Consider the following 19015-nt stretch of genomic DNA (forward strand, 5'->3'; position numbering starts at 1 on the left):
TTACACATCCATTGATTTACATCTTGCCATACTAGTGTCTGTTGTATTCTGCTGTCTTTCCTATCCTCTACTATCCCCCCTCCCCTCCCCTCCCCTCCCCTCCCCTCTTCTCTCTCTGCCCCCTTTACTGACATTCGTTTGTCCCCCTTGTATTATTTTTCCCCTTCCCCTCACTTCCTCTTGTATGTACTTTTGTATACCTCTGAGGGTCTCCTTCCATTTCCATGCATTTTCCCTTCTCTCTCCCTTTCCCTCCCACCTCTCATCCCTGTTTAATGTTAATCTTCTTCTCATGCTCTTCGACCCTACTCTGTTCTTAGCTACTCTCCTTATATCAAAGAAGACATTTGACATTTGTTTTTTAGGGATTGGCTAGCTTCACACCCAATCAACAAATGGGCCAAGGACCTGAACAGACACTTCTCAGAGGAGGACATACAGTCAATCAACAAGTACATGAAAAAATGCTCACCATCTCTAGCAGTCAGAGAAATGCAAATCAAAACCACCCTAAGATACCATCTCACTCCAGTTAGATTGGCAGCCATTATGAAGTCAAACAACAACAAGTGCTGGCGAGGATGTGGGGAAAAGGGTACACTTGTACATTGCTGGTGGGACTGCAAATTGGTGCAGCCAATTTGGAAAGCAGTATGGAGATTTCTTGGAAAGCTGGGAATGGAGCCACCATTTGCCCAGGGTTTTTATCAAGGGTTTGAAGATAACTGAAGACCTACTATCAATGCCGCAGTGACCATTTTAAATTGCAGATGTTCGTGAAACTCTTGTTTTTGTTGTTTTGCTTCCATCTCACGGTTTCATCTTTTGGAAACTTACTGGGATTACTTTCAGTGTTTGCTTATGTTCAAATCAGTGAAAATTGAATAGAAAAGATATTTTTCAAGGGTTGTAATATGGCTTTAGGACTAGTGGAGGAGCCAGAATGATGATTCAGAAACTGAAAATAGCTCTACATTTTATGCAATCAAGTAAAACTCTGTACCTTGGCATTCCCCACACAGGATTAGCAAGGAGTTGGAAGTTATTCCACCCCCAGCATGCCATTAGGGATGACATGCTGGGCTATGACAAACTGCTGGCTTAATGGAGCATGTGCTGCTGGAAGTGTAGGCCTGCTGTACAGGGTGGATCAGAGTTGAGTGACCTCAACTCGTATTCATTTCCTTGGGAAGGGAAGCCAACAAGACCCTCTCTGTTCTAGTGAGTGTTGGTGTAGTGTGGCTACTCACGTCAGAACCCAGGCCCTTTGGTGGCATAAGTGTGCCATATTTCTTCTTGATGCTTGCTTTGCAGGAAAGGGCATCACGACACTTCATCCATCACAGGTGGAGACCATGGAAGGGAGGGATTGATTTTTTTTCCTTTGTCTTCTGCAGTTTTTTTTTCCCCACCATTACTTGTTCTTTGCATGTTTTTTGTTTGCAAAGAACTGGAAATGAAGTGAGAGGATAAGATGGTTCCTGAGCTAACTCAATTTCTGTTCAGTAGGTGGGTAAACTGCTTTGGGTTAAACCTCCTGGGTCCAAAAGGTGAGTCATGTTTGTGATCCAGAGCTTGAAGCCTTACCTTAAGTCCTTGTTACCTAAAATGGTACTATCTGCTGTGCCCTGCCAAATCAATAAAGCTGTCAGGTTGTAATTAACATGTGATACAACTCTAATTGAACAGATTGATGGAAAGTATCTGGGAGGACAGTAGCAATGGAACCATAAAGTTTGCATTTAAATGATCTTAATTACCCTGTAGACTTAAAGCCCTCTTAGAGTAAATGGAGAAGGCCACATCTCTGTTAGCTGTGTTGTTTTGGGCAGAAGCCACCAGCTAGGACCGACCAGAGTGCATTGACTAGCATCATGGTGTTCAGCTTTGCAGGCAGAGATTGGTGAATGTATATTTCTCTCTCTTTCTCTCTCTCTTTTTTCCCCTTCTTCTTCAAAGGAAATTAAATCACAGCCCTGATAGGAGAGGGTAAAATCTTTGAGAAGACCTCCCCAGTGCTTGGAATTTACAGACTCCACCATGGTCCTGTTCGCTATTGTCCTAAGGGCAACACACTCCCCGGCGGCTCTGGGGCGTCTTTGGCTGCCCGCCAGCCTCCCAGGGCCTCTGGCTTTGATGTGTGTTGCAGGCTGTCCTCGGGCCAGGCTGTTGTTGCGTGGCCTGGGCTTCACTCATGCTGGGTGCCAGGAGGGATGTCCTGTCTGCAATGTACATTTCGACAGCTCCAGTCCTGTGGCAGAGAGTGTTTGCCTTTGTGTCGGCCACAAGTGGCCATCCCCAGCTGCTCTGCTTAGCTGTGCTGTCTTTTGGTATTTGCAGAAGAAGGGTTTGCACCCAGCCTGTCCTCTGGGGGAGGGCCCCTCTGCCTTGGGGAAGACTCAAGCTCGGCCAGGTCTGCTGTCAGTCTAAAGGGCCTCCTTGGCCCAGCTCCCAGCCGACCCGACGAGTTGAACAGCTTCCTCTGGGGACATCGTATTGACCTTCATTTGATCTAAGCCTGGCAGCCTGTTAGTGAGGACATCAATTCGGGCTTGGAAAAATCTTTCTAAACTGAACCTTGTTTCCACCATGGTACCAGCATGTAGTTAGAAATTGGTGCTTTGCAAATTTAACTCTGTAACTTCTGGTGATTTCCTTTGGTAATTCTAAAAGCAGGGGGACACACGAACACAAAGGGTGATAAGAAAAAATGGTATAATGACCTATAACTAGACAAAAGGTACATAATAATACCTTGGTGAGAGGGAGAGAGAGAGAACTTACCACTGATGATCTCTTTTCAGGCGAGCCAATGCAATTCATAGGAGGATTGCAAGTTCAAGGCCAACCTCAGCACTTTAGGGAGGCCCTGTCCCAAAATAAAAAATAATAAGGGCTGAAGATGTCGCTCCGTGGTTAAGAGATCCTGGGTTAAAACTCTAGTACTCCCCTAAAACAATTTGCTTCAGAAAACTGAAAGCCAGTATCTGCTTCTAGTTCATATGACATAATACCTTGCACTATATCACATATAGGATTAGTAATAACATTTCCCGCAGAGGGGATTTTCTTGCCCTTGTTTTGGTAAACTCCCTTCCCAGGACAAGTCTCTTCACCAAGTTATTTATTTCTTTGTATTAATTTTTTAATGTTCCAAGAATTTGTTTGCTTTTGTTTTTTCAAAAAGCACATTCTTTTCATAAAGAGAGCACATTACATTTTTTTGGCAGTCTCCTGTGGAAACACTTATCAGCTGCTTTTTGCAGAGGATGCAGAGCTCAGTCTGCTCGACCCTCTGACCTAGTTAGGGGAGGACACCTGAAAGGACTCGGAGTAGAAAGAGGAAGAGATTTGTAGAAGACAGACTTCATGGTCTTATTAGGGCATGCATGTTTACATTCTCTTTCATGTTTTGCAATCATTCATGGGTGACACTTAATTTAGCATCCTCATATTTACATCTTTTTCTTCTCACTAATGATTGTGCATATTTTTATTGGGTGGTGGCGGGCTGGGGGGACTCCATCAGAATACCATGAATACTGGGGCCTCTTAGCACAGCTGTCACAGTACGGGTATCTTGTAATGTTCAAGCCCCAAAGTTTTGAAATTACGAATTTTTGCCATAGATTATTCCCCAAGTTTTGACTACTTTGGTAGGAACAGGAAGCACAGGGAGATTTGGTAGGACAGGAATATATTTGGGATAGTAGCTGTGCTAAATGATGGTCATGGATGAATTTGGTGGTTCCAAAGACTCAGTGATGGAACTGGAATCTGGTGAAATAACTTTGACTTGACCTCAGAATGCCAAATGTCCTGATTCTCTTTTAAATGCTTCCCTTCCCTCTTGCAGCTTGCAGGTACCCATGCCCTCATAATTTTCTTTTGAAAAAAAATGTTTCAAGATTGAATTCTGATGTCTAGATGGACCTTTGGAATCTTCTCTTGCTTTCCTGTTGAATCTATTGTGCAATATATTCAACATATTGTGGGTTGGCAGGGAAAACTCTCAAAGGAGGTTAAAAAAAAAAAAGACTAAGGTATAATTCATTAATACTTTGATTCTGTTTCTGGATATGTTTTCTTCTCATTGTCAGCCAGTGTGGGAGTTTAGGGTGTTGTGTGGTATGTGCCATACAAAAGTGTTTCATAGGAGAAAAAAAGTATTTATTTTTATAATAAAAGTAAGATCCAAACACTCTTAGGAACAGAAGATTATTAATTCTACTGCAGGAAAAAGTTATGGTTCTAATGCTCTTGAAGTTGTTAATCACTAAAAGCATATGTTAATCAAAGGCATACATATGCATAAACATATATACATGAATGGTAATTTTGTACTCCTAGGCTTAAACCTAAAATGTCATTCATAGCACTGTTGCTGCTGCCAATAGAAGAAATTTGCATTAGACTACAGCAAGACTACCCATTCTTTATTGTTTGGGGATGGTTTTATAATCCCTCAATTTTAAATAAGGCTGGAGTTTCCTTCCCCTGGTTAAAAGTTTCCCATGGGGCGGTGGTGCACATCTATAATCCCAGCAGTTTGGGAGACTGAGGCTGGAGGATCCTGAGTTCAAAGCTAGCAACAGCAAAAGCAAGGCGCTAAGCAACTCAGTGAGACCCTGTCTCTAAATAAAATACAAAATAGGGCTGGGGATGTGGCTCAGGGGTCGAGTACTCCTGAGTTAAATCCCTGGTAACAAAAATAAAACAGTTTCCCATGGTAATATCTAAGACCACAAGGCCAAGTAGACTGCAGCTTTCTGTTATTGAAACTCCAGTTTGTCCCTTCATGGTTGCCCTTGGTGAAGCCCAGATCCTTCTCTGTCCTCTCAGCCCAGCCCTCACCCTGGGGCTGCCCAACTTGCTCTTGCCCTGCACAGCCATTTGTAACTCCTCTAGCCCCCACTGAACTTTTCTCGTTTTCAACTTCTATTATTCTTAGAATCCTTACCACACATTTTAGCATTTGGCACTTACTTTTTTAGAAACACGTTTTTGTGTGTTAGCTCAGGGGCTTGTGTCATGTACTTCTTAAAATTTCCTGTAACAACTAACACTGCGTCAGGTACCTGGCACATATTCTTAATTAGCTGATTATTTCTGTTGTCTGAAATCTTTCTTCTTCAAGTGTGGCCCTCACACCAGGGCATTGGCCTTACCTGGGAACTGTTACGCTCCACCCAGACCCACAGAATCAGAATCCACCTATTAACAAAGCCCCCCTGGTGAGTCAGACGCCTCTTGAAGTTCTAGGAAGCACTTTTGAGATCCCCATAGTGCTTGGCTCTCCCTGTTGCAAGTGTCTGATTTTTGGGGTTGAGGTATCTGGTTATATCTGAGAACTGCTTGTCCTTACTGTGACTGTGGTACCCACTTAGCCTTCAGTAGCATTGTCACATTTAGATGTGGCCTGGGTGCTCTGTGTTAAAGGCATCTGGACTGCATTTGTATTCAGATTCAAGACAACCAGGAGATCCAGATCAAAAGTATCTCTTTAAATAGCCTCTTTTAAAAGTCTTAAACTAAGGAGCAGAAAGTATGATTTCCTTTTCCTTAGTTACCTTTTTTTCCCCCCACTTGAAGTGCTTACACCCACTCAGCTTGCTATTTTGAACTCTGGGAAAGAAAATTTGTGGGCATCTTGAGTCTTTCAAGAAATAAGGCTTAAATATTTGCCATATTTTCTACGTGTTTCTATCTTCAGGAAAATGGAGAAGCACATCATTCGTGCCTGTGCTCAACTTGACACCTAGTGTGACTTTCTGCAAGGGGACAAAACCCCGTTCTTGTCCTCATTGGTACTTTTACAGGGACAGTCAGCTCTTTCTTCTCCTTTTGTTCCTTCTATTTGGTCTCCCCCTCCCTTCCCTACCTTTTCATCAGTGTCTAGAATTCTTCATGCACAATGCAATTTATCGGAAATAGAAGATTCCTTGTGCATACCTAAGTTCATTCAGTTCACTACAATAATAACATTGGATTAAGCTAATATGCACAACCAAATATACACTATTTTCAGTCAAATTTAAGTTTAAAATATTTTATTGTATTTTAAGGAATTTACATTTATCCATTTTTATCTACCTTTGATTGGACATCTATTTCACAGATAGCAAAATAGACATTGGCTGGGTGGAAAGAAAGGAGGAAGGTACTAGGTATGAGGTCTTCTAAGCCATTCTACTATGTCTTAAATGCACTAAGGGCTTTGTCATGTAAGGATCCACCAGAGAAATATAAAACGGTTGGATGAGATATTGTTTTTTAGTGGTGATGTTGTTCACAGTTTATTTTTACTTTTGTTGATTTTTTTTTGGGGGGGGGGGTGTTGACTACATATGGAGGACAAATAATACACTTAGTTAAAATTGGGTGAGAATTTCACAAGTACACACATGCATATGAGAGAATATCAAGAAACATTTGAAAAAAATAAAGAGATCAAGGAGTAAAACATTGCCAACTATAGATTCAAATTATTAGCAGTAGTTTGAACCTCGTGTGATTATGTGCTGAGCACTACCTAACACAGTGCTAGTCACATTACATTTACTCATTTTGGGTGAAAGTTCCATAATAAATGTGTAGATCAAGGTAACAAATCCAGGAGCCCAGAAACAGATCCATTAGGGTACATCCTACACAGGCAAAATAATAGAGCAAATTAATAGGAAGATGTGTGGAAAAGGATAGCTTCAGTAGATAGCATTGTGCATAACTTGAATTTGTCAATAATATTTGAATATGTACATCAGCTATATACTCAAATACATGCCAGATATATTAAATGGTTAAACAATAACTTTACAGAAACAATTCAGAGAAAAGTGTGTGTGTGTGTGTGTGTGTGTGTGTGTGTACACATGAATAAATAAAGCACTCTTTAAAAGTTAAGAAAAAGTTCAGTAAATGTAAAATCATGTGAGTAAATAACTATGGTCAACATTAAAATTTAAAAAGCAGCTGTGGGCTGGGTGCAGTTGTGCATACCTGTAATCCCAGTGATTTGGGAGGCTGAGGCAGGAGGATTGTGAGTTCAAAGCCAGCCTCAACAATGATGAGGTGCCTTGCAACTCAGTGAGACCTTGTCTCTAAATAAAATACAAAATAGGGCTGGGGATGTGGCTCAGTGGTCAGGTGCCCCTGGGTTCAATCCCCAGTACCAACAAATAAATAAAATAAAATAAAATAAAGTAAAAAGCAGTTCTGAAGTACCATTTATATTAAAATAAACCATCCAAATATTTTAGCCAGATCCAATGGTGAGGAAGTTTAGTGAAAGTGGAATGCTTATCTAATGCTGGTAGCATTATAGGTAATTTGAATCTCTTGATGTCATTATGGATACAAATATGAAGTCCAGAAAAATATTCTTAAATTTGATTTAATAATTCTATGTTTGATAATACTATTTATTAGCATTGCAAACAAATAAAATTATGTGAAACATTCCCATATGTAGGAATGATGAAGAAAATAACATGCGGTATGGAATATTATGTGCTTAGTAAAAATGAGTACCATGCAAAGTACATAGAAATGAAGAGTTTACTTATGAAATATATGAAAATATAACTATGCAGAATTACATGTGCTTTATGAAATTCTATGGGAAATATACTTGCACTGGAGCAAATACTAGATCAAGATTTTTTTTTAAAGAAAGAGGGAGAGAGAGAGAGAAAGAGAGAGAGAGAGAGAGAGAGAATTTTTTAATATTTATTTTTCAGTTTTTTCGGCGGACACAACATCTTTGTTTGTATGTAGTGCTGAGGATCGAACCCCGGGCCGCACGCATGCCAGGCAAGCGCGCTACCGCTTGAGCCACATCTCCAGCCCAGATCAAGATTTTTTAAGTGAGAATAATTCTATTTGAGTGGTAGGATTAAGAGTATCCTTCTGGCCAAAAAAGTCTTCAGTTTTTATTTTTTTTATTTTTATTTTTTGTTTTTAGGGGACATAACATGAGTATGCAAATAGCTATACTAACTCGCCAGGGGCATGGCTTTTCAAATATTCAAATGGTACTTTGAAAACCTGATAAAATATTATTCTTGATTTCCTTTTTCTCCTTGGCCAGCTTTTCACTAGGTTTGTAAAGAGGCCAGTTGACTGTAACCGTGATAAAGCGGGTGGAGCAGAGCATGTGGTTTGGGGGCTCTATTTTATCCTACTCTGTGGTCATTGTTGTCCCCCTTTCCTTTCTATCCTGAACTAAGAAGCCACTTTAACATAGATGGTGCTCAAGATGCTTGTGATACGTAAGGCTGAATTTTTGTCTGTGGGAGGAGAATGGCTCCAGGGTGTGGAGACTCACAGTGTGACAGTAGTTAGGAAATCTGCTTCTGGTAGCCAAAGCTGGGCGGACTTCTGAGTGTCAGTTTCATCCTCAATAAAAGGAGTGTGTTTGATGACCACTGTGGGTGATTCCGAGCAGACATGAATCATTTATTGCAGGGTGTCATTTCCTACCCTAAAGGGTTCCCCAAAGTGAACTTGCAGTGTTGCAACAGACTAGTCTACTGAATTGCTTCCAGGGAGTGTCCTGTAAACTTGGAGAGTGTGGTTCCTGTGTCCTACCAGGATAAATTACTTAGTTAGAGAAAGCCATGGAAGCCCAGCATTGTGGGTGCATGTGATTTATTATAACAAGTCAGTGAAATAGACCAGTATGTTACCAGTGTGATTAAATATTACCTAATGCTAGATTACTCATTGTTTAGACCATGTAACTTGAAATGCACAATTCAGATGTACTTAGATTTTTTTTGATGGAGCCCAAATACCATTGATGGAGCACTGCCCACCCACCCATCCCAGTGTGGACAGTAGGCAATAGAAACGAATTAAAGGGAAGGAAGTTTAGTCTCGACCTTTCATCAGGCTATAAAATTACTTTAGGTGTTGCCTTACTGTATAGTGAGGAAATTGTAAGCAATCTGCCATCAATGTCAGGTGTCATTGCTTATTTTTTACTTTTCTCAAGAAACGTTACGTTGTGTTTTATATACTTGAGGAGTACCTGATAAACAGTCTTTTGTGTGAGTCAGTGGCAGTCATTTAAGTGAATCACCTGTATGAGTGACTAATGTATTTTGTACATATGCTTTTGAACTTTGATATGAGCTGACCATACTACTGCTTTTAGGCACTTTATAAAGGCTGAAAATTTCCTAAGTCATTTAAAACTATTGACCAGGCAGACAATCTTAGGTTATGTGAAAATGAGAACATACTTGCTCCTGTATAGTGAAAAGCCTTTTCACATATTAGGTTAATGACTGGCTACTCACAGAAATTTAAGACCTCTTATATGGCAAGAATTACACAGTTAAAAAAAGAAAAAATAGCAGTACTTTACCTAAGAAATAATGGACAAGGACCTAAAAAGAATAGTGGACATAGATTTTTGTATGGGTCAGTTTCGCAGCGTACATTGAAAACTCAGAGGATATTTAAGGATCTTCAAAGTTCATTTTGCGTCATGAGAGAAAGTGTCCTCACTTGCTTTTGCAAAGTGACTAACCAAAAGAAAAGTTGTTAAGTAGTCTACTAGTATTGGCAGATATTCAGAAATGGTATTATGAAGCATGCTATGCTAACATTATTTGAAAAGCCTATGCAACTTTTCTGTAAAACTCCAGGAAAAATACAACAAATTGGAAATTGCAGACCATTGTTTAGGTGACTGTACTTGTTGATTCATTATGGTTTAAAATAGCCAAAGGATGGGTTGTGGGTGCAGCTTAGTTGTAGAGCACTTGCTTAGCATGCACAAGGCCCCGTTTTCATACCCAGCACTACAAACCAATAAAATAAAATAATAGCCAAAGCATATGTCATTTGTCTTGTCATACTAATAGCACAAACTCTGGAATAATAAATAAGACTATTTATTTCAGAGGCCATACACATATGAGTTTCCTAAATAACTGCTTTTTGAATAGCAATGACTAGAATCCATGCATAGTTTTTCTTGGAAATTAGAATATATTTCCCATGACTACTATAACCTTTTTTTTTTTTTTTAGCAAATACTAGAAGTGTATAGCTGATCTATTTCAACCTTTATTTTTCTAATTCTGAGATTAACTATCAGCTAATTTCATGAATGTGTATAGTGAGGTTGGGAAATTGGCAGTTTATGATGAATTCCAAATTGCTTAATTAAAAAATCATGTATTTATGGCCTTGAAATTTATTTTCAAGCTTTCACTTGAATTTCATGTTCCACTTGAATGTTGTTGTGGTTGATATTCTGGGACTTTAAAATATTTGTAGGTTTTAACATACTAAGTCCACCCCAGGGAGTCCTGCTTCAGGAGTATCTAGAAACTGTAATTTTCTATCTCACTCTTCTGCTCAGCCCCACCGTGGTTATTTTAGGATCTCTCCAGTTGGGGCATTGCTTACTTTCTCTTGAATATCCTATTGGAGATGAGATAGCAGTTTAATCTTTTAAATTCAGAAAAGGTGCTTCTACTGGTAAAATGAATAGAATAAAATGACAGTGTTTATAAGCCATAACTAAGCTATTTGTGAGTGGTTACTGGAGCACATACATTCTGTGGGAGACAGGTATCATTCTCAGAATCATTTGGAAATTCTTGCTTGTAAATTCTCTCCAGGACTGCTTGACCATTGTTATATTTAAACGATTGATCTAGTTAATAGTTTCTAGAGCCAGGTGTTAATAGCTTTCAGGAACTGCAACCTACACATTTTCATTGTGTCAGTAACTTATAAGAATGAGGATGATTCCAGGGCAGTAATTTGCATCTTTTCCTCATGTCTGATTTTAAAATATCCTGATATTGTGTAGCTGTAATTTCCATGAGCCAATCAGTACGGAAAATAAACTCTTTGTTCACTTTTTACTATTGCTTGAATGTTCATTTTATCCCAAACAGTAAAATTTAGTTTAGTTGACAGGTACTTTTGTTATTTTATGGTTTTAAGTAGCACAGTAACTTAGGAAAAGATATAGTGACAGTCTTGATTTGATGTTTGGGTAGTTGGTGTAGGTTTTAAAGCTCCTCTGGTTTAAATGTTGTTTTTATTTTTTCCTTTTCTTGTTAGGTGGAGTCTTTGCATTTTTTAAAAGATGGTGGTAATCAGATCTACTTGAAAATTAAGTGAATTGATTTGATTGGAACACTCATTTACCAGTTGTTTGACATTTGGCCACTAGGTAAGTTAAGACCAGTGCCTTCTGTGTGGTTTGAATTCCTAGTTCTGGGAAGGGTTTCTCAAGCACAGTATTCAGTAAACTTTCTGTGAAATTTTGATATTGATTATTTGGGGCCCTCAACACCTGTAGTAGATGTCTGTCTGGGGTGTTACCTAAATGAAAATATTTGCATGTCTTTATTGCAATTTTGGAAATATTCTGATTTTAGCTGAACATTGAAAAATGTCATTTATGTTTTTAAATTGATTCTTTTATTTACTATTTTATTTATTGATTTATTTATTTGGGTGCTGAGGATTGAACCCTTGCACCTTGCACACGCTAGGCACAAGCTCTACCACTGAACTATATTCCTGGCCCCTTTTATTTATTATTTTAATGATGATTTGCCTGTGATCTTGAGGTGATGTGAGAATATCAGATTTGTACTTCCAGTGAGATTTTCCTGTGTAATTACATCTTCATCAGATTTGAATCTAAGGTACCATGAACTTTTTGAGTAAATTAGCATCTCACCTTATTCAACCATTCTTCTTTTATAGAAATTTTGGTTTCTGTGATAAGAACAGACATCTTTAAAACAATGCTTTTTTTATTCATACATCCTAGCTATACATAATATTGGAGTTCATTTTGACATAATTGTAAATGCATGGAATATATTTTGCTCCACTACAGTTCGAAGTGCTTTCTCCCCCCACCCCACCCCCAGGAATAGACATCTTAAGTAAGGACTTGGATCAGTTCAGCTCTCTTGTTACCCTGGATGCTATGGAAAGCTCCTGAGGTAGAGAACTCAGAACCAGGAGGAGTTCAGGCTTTTAGCAGATGATTGGTACTGCCAAGACAGAATTTAGTGGGAACAGGACTTTGGCTACTGTTAAAATGTCAGGATAGTAAAGCCTACTCTGTCAAACAGATTTTTGGCATCAGAAATCTAAATGATACTGATTTTAGGGCTTGGAAATTTTTTATTTTAACTCAGGAAAACTCATGCTTAAATTAACCCTTTATACTGTATACTGTAAGAGATGATTTGGAAAAAAAAAAGTTTTCCTAATTTAGGTCGGAAGATTTGAGTTTGTGAAATTCTGGTTTTTTTTTTCTTTCATGATTCTAAAATTGTGCAGCTTGTTACTTAATTTTTCTCCAAATAAACTGGAGCTATTTTAAAACCTGATGAGTGATAATGAATAAGATAGGAAAGTGTCTAATCATTTGGGGAGCCAACTTTCTTCCAAACCAAACCAACCAATAGCATCTGCTAAACTGTGAGCATCTTAAGTCTTGATGATATCAGATGGGGTTTCTGTGACAGTATTGTATAGTTAATGCAGGGCTCACAGCTGCCTTAGCTTGGTCTAAAATCATCCCCCTGGAGGCAACTGCCCTGGAACTTGATTTGTTAGTGTAGCTGTGAGCACCAGTGGGATTAGAAATATTGAGTATGCTTTTCATTTTTCTTGTAAGGTTCATGATTCAATACTTATTTGTGACCAAAACTTTGAACTTTTCATAGTGCCATTTGGAAAAATTTAGGGTAATGATTAAAGGGATATAAAACCGTTAGATTGAATTAAAAAAAATCAAAAAGAGAAATGTTTAAAAATTTCAAAAGCAAGGACTTCATTTCTTGATAGCTGTATTAGATGTTAGAAGATACAGATTAATACTCTGAACCACTAACTTAAATGTCTTTGCCACGTTTCGTTTTCTCTCTACACACCAGCTTGGCTTTTACAGTGATTCTCAAAGCATACTACAGTGTTAAAGTTAAATTTCAATTGGTGTCACCTGATTTAAATTATGGGCAAGGTAGACAGTTTTATGAGTGCCTCCTGAGAATGGACCTGGCCTGGACATCCAGTGCAGATGGCTCCCCTGCCCACTGCACTGAGCTCTGAGCTGCTCTGACTTAGCTCACTGGCCACTCTGCTTTAACATAATTATTGTTCTGAGTTAAATGAGGATGATACTTAATCCATAAGCATTTCATTGGTAAGCTTTTTCATGAAGTGAATGGAGCATATAACCAGAAGCGTCTTGCCAACTTCATCAGTGAGCCTAGCCATCAGCCCACGTGAGGATATTTTTTTCCCCAGACAATAAAATCTTAAAATTTGCCCAATTTCTCTCACCACAAATTGGTACCAAATAGAAAATAGATTGTAAAAAAGGAAAATCCTCAACCATTAGAACGTTCTTTTTATGGTGTTTGTTGTGAGATCGTAAATACAGAATATTTTATCTTTCTAGTAATGCACTTTTCATGTTCTGCTGTCTTTCTTCTAATGCTTTTGGCTGGTCTTGACATTGTTCATTTTAGGGTACTATTATTTGGAATCTGGTCCCTAACCATGTGCTTACATTTAAATTATCTCTGGTTGTAAATGTTTGAGAATTATGTAAGTGGTACTTCTTGGGAAGGAAGGTAAAATCTGAGCTATAGATGTATAATCTCTTTGAAGTAAGAATGAAGAATCCCATATTCATTTGAGAGTATTGGGTTTGGGAGTAGTAATTAACTTTCTGACAATTATATACCTATTACGGTTAGTAATTTTTGGTCAGAAATTATTGAGATCTTACTTGACACTAAAAAATCCAAAATACATAATTCTATTTTCAGTGGAAATTGCTGTATCTTGTGATTTCCTTGGACTCTTTGCTCATTCAGCCATCTCTTCTTTCTTTTCTGCTGTATCTTTATGGTTTTTTTTTTTCTTGGTATCACTTAGATCTGTTAGGAAAATAAGATGAAGGAAAACTTTTAGTAATTCTATTTGGACACATTTTAGCTGTCTTATAATGATTCGGTAAGAGTGCAGATTAGATCTGCTGTTACCTGTGGGTGTACTAGAACTACTCCTGCCATCACAGATAATTCAGAGTAGATCTTACAAGTGCTAAGTGTTGTAAGTAGCCATCAAAATGTTTCTTTTATGGAGGATCATTTTTATGGCTTTTCAGATGCATACAGTTCTTCTGTCTGTATTTTAATGTAAAAAATATAAGGGACCCATAAATGTGGAGGAGAGTGGCTATATTTATGTTTGAGTATTTACTAACTGGTGTGGAAACATGGACTCTGGGCCCTGGAGCTGGTTCTGTCTGCTAACGAAAACTGCCCTTTCATTTGCTTTGCAGTCTATGTGAGTGGACCCTCATGGGTCTTAGCTTCTTAAGCTATGTGGTTTCATTTTTCCCAAACTATTTTTCTACGTTCTTTCATAAATTCCATTACATTCTTGATGTGGCTTGCAGTTTTCCATGCACTTCCCTTGACTACACCTTCATTCATTCGTGAATTCGACAAGGTATCCATTCATGTGTTCATCTGGCAGTCAGCAAGCACTAATTAAACCTAGAATGAGCAAAACGCAGTGTGTCTTGTGGCCATCTGAAGCTCCAGCTGCAGGATGCTTTCTTACCATCTCGTGACATGTCCTTCCATCCATCCTTCCCATCTCCTTCCTTCGACTTGGCAGTGTAGGACAGCTTGGGGTGGAGGCACCACTTGTTTTCCTCTCACTTATCAAACAAAACTTAACCAGGTGAAACCAGGTGATCATAGGATCATTGCTTTTATAATACTGTGCATTAGCACTCTGGTAGTGGCATACAAATGTACAAATATACAAATGGTGTCTCTACACATTATCTCCTTTGAGAAAAATTACTATTATGTAGATATGGCACACATTTTATTTTGTGTTATGAGGAAGTGGAGTCTTGGGGGAGAGGTGTTGCAGTTGAGTAATTTACTCAAAGTCATAGCCCTAAGTGAGTCACAGAGCTAGAACGGAACCCTGGCTCTTCCAACTTCAGACAGCATGTCACGATCACTGCGAGGTCACTGGTCTAGTTGACTGGTGGTTTCCAAATACTGGAGCCTGGTAAATGTGGTCACTCTATTCTGTTTAATATGATTCATATAAGGAAGTAGAAGCCATACTGAACTTTGGAGAAGAGTTACATTTTATAATCTTGGGAAGCTTGAGCTGGTCCAGAGTAGTGCACTTAATGTTGTGCTGTATGAATGTGAATTCTCCAGCCCTCTGACAGGTATGGCCTGCATTCCCCTGATCTGAGACACTCAGAACCTCTAGCAACATCCTTGTAGAATTAAGATCAGCCTCTCGAATCTGATTCTCATGGCGGTTGCAGTTTTTACCATAAATTTCTAAATTGTCAATTGGACAAAATTCCCCACAAAGAGATTTTCATTTTATCTTTGTACTTGATACAGTGTTGACTTCTCATCCATGAATTCCCAAAAGATAAATTGCATTTTCTGCCTCACCTATTATTTGCATTATTGGTTAATGCACTTTACCAAGTCACACTCTGGTTACTTCTTTTCTTTTGGAGTTACCTTCGTATTTTATTTCATCTGCCTTCAGAATCCCTTTAACACTTCATATTTTTCTCATGTCACTTTTTACATGTATTTCTGTGCTTGCACTTTATGCAACTTAATTTATGTGAGGTTTTATCTCACATGCCATATTGTATGCTGCTCAAGGGCCAAAGTAGGTCTTTATTTTGTTCGTCTCCTCTTCAGCTTTAAAAAACGAATGATTAAAAAAAATAGTGTATACTCAATAAATATTTGTTGGATTTAACGGAATATTTGGTTGTGGGTTTTCTTTGAAAATTAATTTTGGGGTCTGAAAATTGCTATCTGGGCACATGTTTAATTTTAATTCCATTAGTGAGATGAATCAGCAAGTCTGATACTTATTAAATATCCAGAGTAGAGTCAGAAGAACAAATTCATAATTATTTGTAGTGTTTTTTTTTTTTAATGCAAAAAGCTGTTCTTAAAGTAAAATAATAACACTCTTCCCCACCAAACAAAACTAAAACCTCTGCCTTCCCCTGACTTGGCCATGGCAATAATAATAATTGTGCTCTGAAAAGATACAATGAGGTGAAATGAAACATGGCCTGTGAATGTGAAGGGCTCCTGGGGGTGCTGGTGTGGGTACAGTAGTGAGGCAGAGCCACTGTCTTGGGCTGCAGGATTCCGGGGGCACATTTCCTTTGGCCCACGGTGGGAAGCTCTTACACAGTTTTGAGCGGAATAGTGACACCATCCGAGCTGCACTTTTGGAAGCTGGATCTGCTGGGCTGTGTTGGGTGGTTTGGGGGTGGGGATGAGGGTGGCTGAGTGGGCACAGCAGACCCTGCGAGCAAGGAAGCTACTCAGGATGCACTTACATGAATTCCTTCAAGAGCTGTCACCTCATGTTGTGCCCTTTACATCTCCTCCCACACTGACATCACAGACAAAGGCACTCAACCCAGGCTCAAGGAATTCTTTCTGACTTCACTTCCTCCTCTTCCCCTCCTTCCTCCGGTTTTGCATAATGGTGTCCCCTGTGACTGTGTTCAGCTCTAATTGTTTTCCTCAAGGTTCTCTACACACTTCCACAAGTCACTGCCTCTGGTAATTTTCCCTGGGTCCTGTGCATGCAAACGCACCGTGCCCAGTCCTGTCCTTTGTTGGAAACTTGCCAGTTGGACCTGGGTTACCTTTTAACCCCCTTGACTTGATCTGGTGAGAGATGTAGACCTGGTAAGAGATCAGTGTTGCTAGTATGAGTTGCAGTGATAGCAAAAGGGACCGACCAGCCACAGACAACAGGAGGCGAAGTGCAAGGAAACCAGGGAAATGCTGCCTGACTGGGGGTCTGGGGTCTGTGTGTGTATGTTGAGTGTGCACATCCCCATGCGTGCAGGAAAGTGCCCATTTGTGCACAGGCTCTGAGGATGGCGGGGCAGGAGGAAGCTGTCAGCTTTTGCCTGGGAGTGCAAAAATTTACTTTTACTGGAAAAAGAGAGCTTCAGAGAGAAACCTGTTTAGGGAGTAGTGTGATGAATTTGATGGTACATCAGTACTGTTTGAAATAAAAGCCGATAAAAAGCACATACATATTTTTTAAACGCACATATTTTGCTCTCCTTTTTCTATGAGCGCTTCTAGTGGAAAAGAGGAATTCACTCGAAAATTTGAGTCGACTTCCCCTTTTCGACATGCTTTCAGTTTCCTCAATATTTCCCAAGAACTTAGGACAGGTTTTCAGATTTTCTCAACCTTACCCCTGACCAAATCCCTCCAAGTTCACATCCTCAGGAACATGTGTACTTATCAGTGTATCACAACAGCCAGAGGTGTGCCTTTCAGCCTTGTACAATAAAAACATGCAGGGAGACAGTTCTCTTTTCCTTTTGAGGAGCCTGATCACTGCCATCTCAGGACTCACTGAAATAGCACAGCAGAAGAACACTTTTTGGCAGGCTGCAACATCTAGGGAATGCGCAAACACTCGCATTTCTCTTTCTCTCTGATGTATTAGACTGAGTCAGTCTAGCGCAGGCAAGCAGAGGGAGTTTTAATTGAGCACTCAAATTGAAAAAAAAAAAAGTACTAGCTGTTTGAATTTAAGGTTATTTTTACAAACTGTGGTATTTCTAACAACAGAAAACCTTGGGTTCTTAAATTTGATGGTAGCAGTGATTTGGCGGGTTTCAGGAGAATCCACCCTTTCCTTCATCCATGGAGGAGTTTTTTAAATTTCAGAAGAGGTATTCTTGATTAAGTCGGTTTAAGAGCATATAATGATACTGTAATCATCATTTGTCATTATCTTGTGTACTAATGATTAAAGTAAACGTTTAATAACTATAGGGCAGTAAATATATTTTAGATCTTGAGCCATAAAAAGATTTCCATTAACAGAATGTTTTGTGCACAAATAAATTATTCATGGACTGTAGCAGAGCTTGATTCTGTCATCAACCTTAAGTGGAAATTTTAAGAACACCAATCATCACAAACGCCAACACTCTGTTGGCTTGGGCTCTGATCCTTCTTACATGGAACTTGAGCTTGTTTGGATATTTGTAAAAGCTTTAGTTTGGTTAAATTCAATGAATATTTATGGCTGTTCTGCCATATGCAATTTTGCATTCGAGTGCTAGAGAGGAATACGGTGATGAATGCATCTGCATTTTGGCCTTCAAGTTGCTTATAAGCCCTAAAAGAGAGATAAGACTAGTGTATATCTGCCTTGAATATAAGAAAGCTGGTAGTAGTGCCCCCAGAGAAGCCTATATAAAATGTTTCATGAAAGTAGAGGAGGAAAAAAAAATCTTGTGGGTTTGTTGGGGGTGGGGGACTGGGATCAGGAAGCATTTCCTGGGGAAACATGTAAAGATGGGCAAGATTTTGACCAGTGGAAAGAATGATATTCACATGGTAAAAGATGGGATGGATAATATTGGTGTGACTATAGAACAAAAAGTACCAGAGTATGTTTGGGATTCAGCCTGAGTAAGTGAAGGGAAGATGTTAAAGAAGAGAAGGGGAAGGTAGTCTAGTCCAGAGAGTACAGAGGGCCTTGAATGTAAACAGCATATCAGTCTGGTAAGTGTTAGAGAACCTTGACCCACCTTTGAGTTATGAAGTAACATATTGGGGTTATATTTTGGATGATTTTTTTTAAAAAATATTACCACAGATAGCATTGCAGAGAAGAATTGGCAACATTGGAGGTAGGTAAGTTAGGGAGCAGTAATAAAATCCTGATCTAGGATATTTGTAAAAGTTATACAAAAGAGGGGGCAGAAGGGAGAGAAACCGTAGATGAATTTATCTATGGATTTTAGAATTGGCTATGAGTGGTCAGAAACAGGAAGGCAATAAGCTTCAGTGGAATATCTGGAATCAAATGTTTGAATCAGTCAATATTTATGGAAAGCCAGCCAGGTACAAGACATTATACTGGATTATGGAGGTATGTATTGAGA

At 39.1% G+C, this 19015-nt stretch overlaps 1 protein-coding gene across 16 annotated transcripts in view; it reads left to right on the forward strand.

Moving 5' to 3' along the window:
- The window catches only part of Hivep2 (HIVEP zinc finger 2), a 184509-nt gene that overhangs the window by 91547 nt on the left and 73947 nt on the right, over positions 1-19015 (forward strand). For 13 of the 16 annotated variants that reach the window (XM_071612969.1, XM_071612980.1, XM_071612968.1 and 10 more), the window contains one exon: positions 11089-11200. The exons of the other annotated variants lie outside the window; for them this stretch is intronic. The gene's annotated coding sequence lies outside the window, so the exon portion shown is untranslated. The remainder of the gene's footprint in view (positions 1-11088; positions 11201-19015) is intronic. 16 annotated transcript variants of the gene reach the window in all.

Source organism: Marmota flaviventris, chromosome 6, assembly GCF_047511675.1.
Source record: "Marmota flaviventris isolate mMarFla1 chromosome 6, mMarFla1.hap1, whole genome shotgun sequence".
In the NCBI taxonomy this organism is placed as follows: Eukaryota; Metazoa; Chordata; class Mammalia; order Rodentia; family Sciuridae; genus Marmota; species Marmota flaviventris.